This window comes from Centrocercus urophasianus, unplaced genomic scaffold, assembly GCF_019232065.1.
Source record: "Centrocercus urophasianus isolate 14NV4802_14NV808 unplaced genomic scaffold, USGS_Curo_1.0 seq_17, whole genome shotgun sequence".
Classification (NCBI taxonomy): Eukaryota; Metazoa; Chordata; class Aves; order Galliformes; family Phasianidae; genus Centrocercus; species Centrocercus urophasianus.
In genome coordinates, this window is record NW_024884722.1 from 26,267,694 (window position 1) to 26,278,386 (window position 10,693).

General features: G+C 38.2%; 1 long non-coding RNA gene across 5 annotated transcripts in view; it reads left to right on the top strand.

The window, feature by feature from the left end:
• LOC122159986 overlaps nucleotides 1-10,693 on the top strand; it is a 73,883-nt gene that overhangs the window by 39,159 nt on the left and 24,031 nt on the right. For 2 of the 5 annotated variants that reach the window (XR_006168722.1, XR_006168724.1), the window contains exons 4-6: nucleotides 2,914-3,046; nucleotides 4,859-4,919; nucleotides 9,174-9,535. This is a non-coding gene — a long non-coding RNA (uncharacterized LOC122159986). The remainder of the gene's footprint in view (nucleotides 1-2,913; nucleotides 3,047-4,858; nucleotides 4,920-9,173; nucleotides 9,536-10,693) is intronic. The other 3 variants (XR_006168725.1, XR_006168726.1, XR_006168723.1) reach the window with 2 other exon arrangements.

Here is a 10,693-nt window from a genome sequence, read left to right on the forward strand (position 1 = left end):
TGCTTTTGTTACTTGATTAGTGCTGATAATATGTCTGAAGTTGAACCACGAGCTCTATCTACCCTGTTGTTAACAGCGCAGCTGCATCAGTTTGAAGACTATACCACATTAATGTACAGCTGTATTTGACACGGTGTCCAGCTTTTACATAAACGTGCACTCCAGTCCAGCTCCTTTCAAACTCTTCAATGCTTCCCTCAAACCTCCTGTTCACCGGAGCCATTTTGGGAATGGGATGTGATGCTGTGATTGACTCTAGAGCAAGCAGCTATTTTTAGCATTTACATATTTGCTACAGAGCAGAGCCCAAGATTTCATTCCGTTAGATGAAATCTGAACTGATTTGGTTGCATGTAATCCATGTCTGAAGAACAGTGGAATATTAAAGGCGTATCATGCTTCAAAATGACAGAAAAGCCAATGATCCTACTGTCCTCTCTCTTTAAATATGATTAAACCAAATATGTGTACATGATGGAAAAGTAAATTTTTGTGTTCATTATTTCTTACCATTCTTTTACTGTGCTCTTTGGAAACAGTATCTTTCTGGAAATAGTATTCAATTGTTTTTGTCTACTTCATGAGCTGTGACTTCATGAGGTATTAAGCTGACTATATGTGACTGTGGGTCAGCACTGCGTGTATGTTACTGTAGAGCTGAGTCTTCCTCTTTGTAGCTAGCGATCCAGTTCTCTCACCACTTCCTCTGTGCCAAACTGCACAGTGTTAATGGCACTGAATTTTTCACAGGTGGGAACATTTTAATACATTGAAGAATTTACCTATTCATGTTTTACTAACAGAAAAGATTTCTTTTTTTGCAGTCTTTTTTCATGGTTTCCAACAGTGCCTTTTAGGATTGTATAACAGCAGTGCATAAATCCTCAAGTGAACTTGTTAATGCATATCAGGTTCATCAGCACATAAATAGCTTTCGCTGTTTGTTGTAGACCCACCATGTTTTGAGTGCTGGAGCAGAAAAGTAAAGTCATTTGGTTTTGTTTATTTCCACACTCTCTCTACTCACAGCTCAAAAAGTTCTACTTCTGCGTTCTCCCCTATTGATGCAATTTTGATTCTAGGGCAATGAGTCAAAGAACAACTTTTGTTTCTCACATAATGAAGAAAAACAATTGGTTCACTGAGCATCATTATCTTTATGATACATTAATTATTAATGAAAAGATTAATATGGACCAATAGTACAAAGTTTTCTTAATTAAGGGTAGCTAAGAGGACGATTTTCTGGGAACAAAAGAAAAATGAAACATAAACGTTTTTACAAAAGTATGCGCCAGAAAAATATTTGCAAATGCAGTCATTGTGAAAACCAAGAACTATACCAAGCTGAGAACGTGAAAGACTTTGCACTGCATGCAGACAGTTTCTATATAAATTTTTCTTCCTATAATGATGCGAAGGGAAACAGACACTGAGTAGCATCTCCTTTCTAGGAGTAAATCTAGTGCTAGTCTAGTGCTAAATCTAGTAAACCCAGTGAAAGCTTCTCAGCCAAAACAATATCCAACTGGAAAGTGAAATTCTGTTCAAAATTTTCTCCTTAGGATAAGGATGTACTTTTTTGATGGAAAAAATTCAATTTCTTCTTAAATGTAAGAATTGGGTCATATGAACAAAACAATTGATTACCTTTTTAAGTCTCAATTTCACTTCTGTCTTTCTGTTATTATTTGTTTTTTGTTTTTTTTTCCTCTGTTGTGAATTTTCAAGGCACCTGTGTTCTCAAACTGAAAAAAAAAAAACAAAAAAAAACCAGTGACAGTGTAGCAGGAAGGGGAAAACGAAATTATTTCTCATTCAGCAAATTGTAGCATTTGATGGGAAAATATTTTTGCTTCCATATGTTTAAAAGCTCAGCTGCCAGGCCAGATCCCTTCACAAACCCAACATGCACAGGGATCTGCTTGCACACATAGAAGCTAGAATAAATAGAAGCTCGCAAAATTAAGAGAATTACCTAGTTAACTGAGGCTCGTTCAAGTGAATATACATTGCAGCTTGGGGTACTGTCCTTCAGCTGATAAAATATTTTATAGCAGTGATCATAAAACCACATGTCATTTCCTTTGTTTATAATCTTTTTGAGCTTTGAGAATATGTTCAAGAGATCTTGAATCGTGTCTCCTGAAATGACAAACCTACACAATTCAAGTGTTGTCATACGATAGGTGTATAGAAGAGCGGAAATCTTACAAATCCCGCTGGCACCATTGATGCCAATAGCGTTGGCTGGAGGTGCAAATGTTCCTGCCGGAGCTGTTGCACTGGAAATGTGCACCAGATGAACAGCTGCCCTCCTCACTCAGCAGGCAGATTCAGCATGCCGAAATAGCTGCTACATAAAGCACGGAGAGAAAAGAGCAGATTAACGCTATTTCAGCTGTAAAGTACAGGAAGATGTCTTTCCCATTGTGACTATAAAAAGTATTTTCGTATTTATGTAATATTTATTTCCATCTCTATGAGTGGGGCATTGATACAGACTGTTGTGCATAAAGATAGGAAAATGGCTTGAATATTCCATTGTGTTATTTATTCATTCGCAAGCATCCATTACACAGTTTATTTTCCAATTAATCCTAACTATCAAACAAATGTTATTCTCCTTCTCTATCCCCAACAGTGACTTCCTTCTCATGAAACAGTTTTTTCTTTGTGAGAATTAACTAGATATTTCCTGGTGATTTTCTTGTGGTTGGTATGGTATAAGAATAACCAGATTACAACAACTGGCAACAGTGCTATTTCAGAAAGACCGCTTACAAGGAGACAAAGTTCAGTAGTCTTCAGAGAGATTTTTTTCATGGCAAGCTGTACTTCTAATGTGTGTTTCTGAACAAGGAAAAGTGGGAGATAAAGAAACAGAAGTCATTTTCTTTTTTCTCTCTACAGTTTTGGACTATGTAGCCCCTTCCCAAAGTTTCCTAAAAAAGAAAGAAGGATGAAAGATCATGAAAAAAATGAAAGATTATGAAAAAAATGAACAGACGGAAGTTCTTCACGTGCATCAATGAGCTATTAAAAGGTAAGAAACAAGGAATGAGAATACATGATTGAGCTGCTCAATGTAGAGATGTCAAGGGAGAGTTCCTTGGGAACCAGTAGTGATCCTAAGCTATTTTCCTTCTTTATAGATACTTGCTTGTGAGGTAAGTGGTGGCAAAATGAATGTACTCACTGATGTGACCTTAGTTAGGGCAGGTAAATTATAACACCAAAACAGTAAGGACTTAAAAAATTTACGGAAGACTTTCTTGCTTTAGAGTGTATAGGAAATAAAAAGGCAGATGAAATCCAGTACAGATTAAAGCAAATTATCATACATGAGGGGGAAAACACAACTGACACTGCGTGCACAGTAGCAAGCTCAGAACTGATTGCCATCATGATTGCACTATCATAAATTCTGAAAATATTTAGTCAGTGCTTAGAAGTGGGGGAAAAGAGTACATGAACAGAATTAGGAAAAGAAGAAGGAACAGGAAACAGGAAAAAAGTTTGGTCATTACAAAAAACCATGAGTGCAGCTGAAAGGTTAGCATTCTGCATGGAAAAGAAATAATGGATGAGGAGTTTATGGAAAGCTGTAAGAAACTGTCAGTCATGAAAAAAGTGCCAAAGGATTCTTCATCTCCTTCTATGCAACAACCAGAAGCCATTGAAAGAAATTTATCATTTATTCAATGCAGACTGAAAACAAGCCAAAGATGTTACTTCTCCTCACAGTGTGCAGTAAAATTCTGGAAACCACCACCACAGGATGCTGCAGATTGTAACTGGCTTGTGTGGTTTGAAAATAAATTAGAAAAATCAATGGAAGAAAAAGCCCTCTGTTAAATATGAGGACTTCCTTGCTCAGGAAGCTCCTGAGCTCCAAATTACTTCAGAATGAGGAAGTGTACTATGGACAGGGCACTATTCCTCTATCTTGTTTTACTCTCTTTTTGATAACCTGACACTGGCTGCAGCTGGTGGCTTGGTGTCCTGACTTGTGGTTGTTACTTTCAGCCAGCAGGAATGTAAAAGTAGTAGCTTGCCTTTCCTCAGAGCTAAAATGGGTAGCAACTGAGTAACTTGTAATACAGCTGCTTGATGCACTTTCAGAGAGGAAGCATGTAGTGAGTTTTGGAAGAAAAGATGTAGTAATAAATATTTAGATAAAGAAACATATATTGAGATGGGAAAAGGCAAGATACTTGAGTATCTCAAGAATTGCCTTGACTGTTGACTGTTTAGTGTTGTCTTTTCCAGGAAAGAGGTGGGTAAAATGACATCTCATTGCTGTTTCACAGAAAATATTATTTGAGACGTGAGCAGTGTTGCTGTTATTACCTGCCACAGTGAACACGGTATGACTTGAGAGCTAGAAGTTCACCTCCTGTCCTTTGAGAACTTCAGCAAGAAAATGACTTGTCAGAGCTTTCCACAGAGACACGACTGATCTATCAAGGCCTACTTCCACATGTACAGTCAGAGCGTGCAGTCACAACCAGCTATGAAATCCCATTTGAGTGGAGGTTTGCAAAGGCAGATCCACAGCCAACCAATGTCCTTTTATGTTCTTATCCGTGCACAAAAAAGTAATTTCAATTCATGATTCAGTCTTATATTTGCCTCAGGAGAAATAAGAGATTTGATTTACTCCCCTGAGAAGAATTAAAATAGATGGGGTATATGTTTTTCACATGTTCTCAAGTATACAGTGGCTTAAAGGTTGAGTTCAGTTGCATAATCCTAGGGCTACATGTCTTGCTGTACTGAAAACATACAAAGAAGTCTTTGTTTTCTGAAAATTCTTTTCCTTATTTTCTTTTCTTTTTTTTTTTTTTTTTTGAAGTGAAATTCACATTTGCTATCTCTTTTGAGTGAGGCTTTGAAGCAGAATGTAGCTCCCAAAGGTGGGTAATCTTCATGCTAATTTACTGTGCAACAATGTGCATTATTAAAAGGACATGTGAATGATTCATCCAGTGAATGAAGAAAAATTATTCCAAATGATTATTGATGAGTTAATCAAGATAGCCACGTCAACTTTCTTTGTCCATTACTGTGAGCAGTATTTCACAATCATAATAATAAGAGCCAAATGTTAATGACCGAGGTAATAAGAACCTAATGAAGAGCAGTGAAAAGTAATCTCTTTAAATAGTTTACAGTTTTCATAATCACTGAAGTGGTCAGTTGGTCCCACGATTCTTCATATTTCTTAATGTATGTTTACTATCAGCTTTTGTTTTTAACTTCTGTTTTCTTTCTCCATAAGGTGAGCAAATAGAGAAATTAAAGACCATAAAGCTGAATAATAGCCTACTAAACAAATCCCATTTTGTAACATGAATTCTTTCTAAGACAAAAAGATTTTTCACCTGGAGTTATAGGAGCCTGCTGCTGCCTTTAATTTCTTTTCTTCATTAATTCTTTTGTTAAAAATAATCCCTATCATTTCTAAGATCTCAGCACGGATTTAAAGTGTATTCAGATAACTAAGATTGTTGACTGCTTCAGTGTAGGAGATTTCTGGGGAAGAACATTTTACCTGCTTTCTTTCCTGATGTGCTTGTGATACACAGATGAAGAATTCAGGCACTGGTCTGGGTGATGAACCCAGTGAGCAAATCTACTCAAATTCCTTTTTGCGATTGGTATTTTTTCATTGACTGTATACTTTATTTTGCTTTTTTTTTTTTTTTCCTTGCAGTATCTGGAGTTGTTCTTTCAAAGTATGTTTTTTTTTCTTCAACATAACATTTGAAAATTCAGTGAAAGTGATACTGTTTTGTGTTACATTAGACCGACAGACTTGCCAGGTAGTTCTCCTTCAGACTGGTCCACAAAACATCCATCCATCTTCTTTCTTTTCCCAAATGATGACACTTCCTAGGAGCCTCTAATCAAATTTGGACTATTAGTGGAGAAGATCAAAAGCCACAAAATTAGAAAGCGTCACAGAAATGTCCTATGTGGCTCCTGCAGTGCCATCAGATAGTAGTAAAGGGGGCTGGGGTATGTATAGTGTGTGGAGAAACAGTTTGGCTTGTGCAGAAATGACTTTCTGACTCCATTGGTCTTTTCCAGTTCTCTTTCCTGGACAAAAAACTTCCATTTTACAGGTTCCTCATGTGATTGATTGATTCTGAAGGCTAGATAAAGTTGAATAGTTCAGCTTCTCACAGTTTGTTAGGCGGGAAAAAACGTAACATTATTTTGCCATACGCAATCAATTCTGATGTGGACAGGAACACAGCTTTGTCTCGTTGCTCCTCAGACTGCTGGGAGCCATTTTTCCAGGCTCAGCAGGACCTTTCATCACCAAGCCCAACTAACCCATGTCTTACAGCCCACTCAAACCTCTTGCACACAACCCACTCTAGAGGCATTGCCTGTCTCACACCAGTGTTGTCTGGACACTCATTGCAAGTTGAGAAGGTGCATGGTAAACCTGCCTGCTAAGATGCTGTTTTGCTTGTGGCTCCCCAGAAACTTTTCTTTTGCTTCTTTGTGTGACAGACCACATTAGTGGGAACTACTGAACCCCAATGCCTTGACTCAAGATATTATGGCATGTGCTTCAGGTGAATGACAGTTGCAGACCATGATGCATATTAAAACACCACAAATAGAATAATAAAAGGGGATTGGTGTTTCAGCAGCTGCTGAATTTGTAAAGGTTCTTACTGCAAAAGGATTTGGCAATTACATGCTACTGCAAGTTGTGAGAAAGTTTAAAATCTGATCTCTATGCAAGTCTACAGTATGAACAATTCTGCCATGATAGGAAGCTGAGCTGGCTGAGAGAAACCTTGATCAACATTCTTCATTTCTGGCTTCTGTGGGTGGAGTGAGAATGAGTAAGAATTGGCCTGCCATAGAACAATTAAGAAATCTAGACTAGCCTCTCCAGTGACTGCCTCTCCATCTGCAGAGGCAGGACAAGTCAAAGATGCAGTGTATGAGCAGCCAGAGCCTCTGGTACAACAATGCCAATGCAGAGTGGGCTAACTCCATGGTGTAAGCTCAGTGTAGCTCTGCTGACATCATTAAGTTAGTAAAGACTTCTATTCATATGCAGCAGATCCAGTGCAGACATGGCCCTGGCTATTTAGGCAGTGTTGTACACTAAATAAGTAAGAGTGTCTGCTTCTAAAAGTCTCCATGATGTTTGGTACATAGCTTCTGGATGACTGAATGAGTGTCTGCACAATATCGGGTAAATTGCATGGCACCATAGGAAAGAAGTTATGGGGTGAGATAGAAAACCTCCCCTTGCAGGAGGCTGATGTATCCTCAGAGCTGACAAAGTAGAAATCTTGTACTCCTGCTGTCAGATGCTTGTCCAAGTCCTTTGCTTGAAGAACAATTAGATAAGGACTCCAGATCTAATCTTTAGAACCTGCCCAGGGCTGCAAGCAGACAGCTGATGTTCTTTTGTGGTATAAAATACTGTATTCATTTTTTTCAGACTCAGCTCTTTGGGAATATTCTTGGAAATCTGGAAATAGCTGTATCTGCACAAGCATAGTGATGGTTGCAGGAGAAATTTGATGTGTTGCTTACTTACTACAATAACTCGAAACGGTAGACACAGTTACCGTGTCAAATAAAAAGTGAGAAGGATGATCTGACAACTTTATTATGGGATATTGTTGTTTGGAAAAGTCACTGTTCACCTAGTTCAAAATGTCTTGCTGTTTTCTCCTGAAGGGGAGAACATCTTGGACTGTTAGAATGAATGGCTTCAGAGTATGGGTCAGAAACACACTAATATAGAAAGTGAAGGCAAAATATACCTTAAAATTATTCTAAGTTCCCCAGGATATATATATATGTCTGTGTGTACATATACTAGCATGGCATTAGGTAGGTAGCTGGATGTTGGCATTTTTGCTCTTAGGGGCTTGCAAATAATAAATACTTTTCATAGTCCATTAGTTTCTGTTGCTAAGCTGAATTTACCCTGATGTGTTTGTATGCATTTGTTTGTACTGTCTAGAAATGGAGGGAAATGCAAGCTGATTTTTGGAAAGCATGGCCCATCTGAGACATAAGTGTAAGTGTAAGTGTAACACCAGGCACTGTCACATATAAATCAGAAGGACCAATTTGTCCTGGCTTGGCCTCAAAACAGCTCTTAGAGAATAGCACGACTGGCAAGCTAGAGAACGTAAGAAGTCCCATCAGTTCAGAGTCTGTCTGAATTCTGGGGCCTGGGAGTTTTGGAAAGAGAATTTCATAATGGATTCTTATTTTATACCACAAAACAATTTTGTCTAAACATGGCATGTGGTCTTTCCCAGAGTGTGGGGAGAGTGAAAATCAGGTCTGGAGCCAAGTCCTGTCATTTGGAACACTTCAACTAGAAAAAGAATATTATACTTTTATATTGTTTAGTATATACTGTTATGTCTAAGAGTATGCTCGCTTACACTGTTGTAAGCAAGAGTAAACTTGGGACAAACTGATTTAATGGGAATTTCCTAAGTCTTAATCTTGATCCTGCCAGGCAGCTTACTCCTTTTCATTTTGTAACGTGTTCTTTTTCAGCACCTTTATGTTCTATAAGCCTCTAGTAGGACATTCGAATTATCACTTGGATAAGCTTTAGTTTCCTTTTTGCTTGTTTTCCTTGCATTATCTGACCTTTAAAAAAGTACTATTAAAATACATTTTCTGCTGTACGTAAATGATTTTAAGTGAATTGATTACTAGAGATACGACATTTGCATGCAGTGTGAGTTACCTATGCATGGAAAAAGAGATTAAGAGAGTTCTTCTATCAGGTCTGCAGAATCACATTTCTGTTGGATACACACCTGCAAATCAGTGGCCTTGTAAGACCTTTGAGTTTTGATTTACAGGTTATAGTTAAGTTTTTTGCCCATTGCTGTAATGCTTATGATTTCACTTAAAACACTTGTTACTTCTTGAGACACTTGTTTGTGAACTTAACCAGAGATACAACTTGATGCTGAACTCTATTGTAAATATCTCTGAGAGTCATTAATTTCAACCTATTCATGTCCCCATCTGGTTCCTTCTGAGGTTGCTGCCTTTGGCTGAACCAAAGCTTTGCATTTGCACAATATGTAATTACATGTAAGCATTTATGTTGTTCTGCTCTCAAGTTCTTAGTAACCAATCTGTCTCTACTGAAGGCATATCTTCCCCCAGGAAAGGATGTGAGGCAGCAATGGTGGTGCTTGAAAACAACAGTTTGGGATTGCTAATGGTTTACAGCAGCAGCCTGATGACGTACTTTTGCTGGAAGACCAGCTCTCTGAACTGCAGGAATAAAAAGCAGAGCTTGGCATCTGAGAGCAAGTGTGATCTATGAGATGAAGTGACCCAGCCCAGGATATCTCCTGCTTATTCCCTGCAACCTGGCATTGAATCTTCATGTCTGACTCTTCCTGTGTTTGAAACAAACTCTTATTTTTTTATAGATCTACTCAAGCACCACATATGCATTTGACTGTAACCCCGCATGAGGCTGAATGTGGATGTGAGAAAGATGGAGGTAAAATAAAGTAAATGAAAGCCCTCTCCAAGGATTTTGGACCACTACAGATTCTTTCAAAGAAACAAAGGTTTCTGTTTACAAAGTGAGACAGCAATCAGTCTCTTTCTGTCTTTAGGGCTTGCGTCTGCAAGGTGCTTTTAGAAAGTGTACAAAATATTTACATATTATTTTTCAATGTCTTCACTTCTTGAGTTGGCATATGTGCCAATTCAGTCTGCTTCCATGCATCTTCTGCAGATACTAGTGTGCAGCACATGGTCCTTCCATTCAAGTTGGTTCCCATTTACAGGTTGCATTCAGTTCTTCTGCTGCTCTGCCTCAAAGCCCTTCCCAAATGGGGATCAGGCAGTGGCACAACCGTGGTAGCCATGAAATGCTAAGCTTCATGCTTGGAGGGGTGTCTTTGTTACAAGCAAATCCTCTGCCAGTTAATTGCAGCTGTAATAAGATTTTAGCTCACTTTCTTTGTGAGACACCATTGGCAAGTCATTCAGCAAATCTTTCCACTCACCCACATCCAGTACGGTTCCTCTTTTTTTTTCTTTTTTTTTTTTTTTTCCTGAAACGAGAAGATAGCTGTTACAATTCAGCCAGTCTGTATTTCTCCTATATCTGACCATCCCTCTTGCTGAAAGAAAACTACATGAAGTCCACTGACCATAAAAGGGTGGCTTTTGTTCTTCATGTACTTAGTTGGTGGCTGATGTTCATATGTCTTCTCTGCTTCAATTCAAGCAAATACCCTGACTGAATTGGCAAATTAACATGACAATGTCAATGTCAACACCCATTACAATAAAGAGAGAAAGATCTTATTTGCAGAGTAGTTTCTTAACAGCCTGGTTATGGAGGAGCACTTTCCCCTCTGGAACTGCATAGGTCATGTAATCACAAGGAAAAGTCTGTGGTGATTAATTTGTTCATCTATTTTCATGCTTTTCTTCAAAAGAATTCCTGAGAAGACAACAGAAATGTCATTTATCCAGCTCCCATCACAATCCCTTAGCTGATTTTTTAAAGAAGTTCCTAGAAAAGCTGTTTTTCATTCCTACAGTTTTGTTCGGTGACTTTAACTGAGGCAGATTGGCACAGGCAGTGAACTTCAAAGTTTCTTTTCTTTTCTTTTCTTTTCTTTTCTTTTCTTTTCTTTTCTTT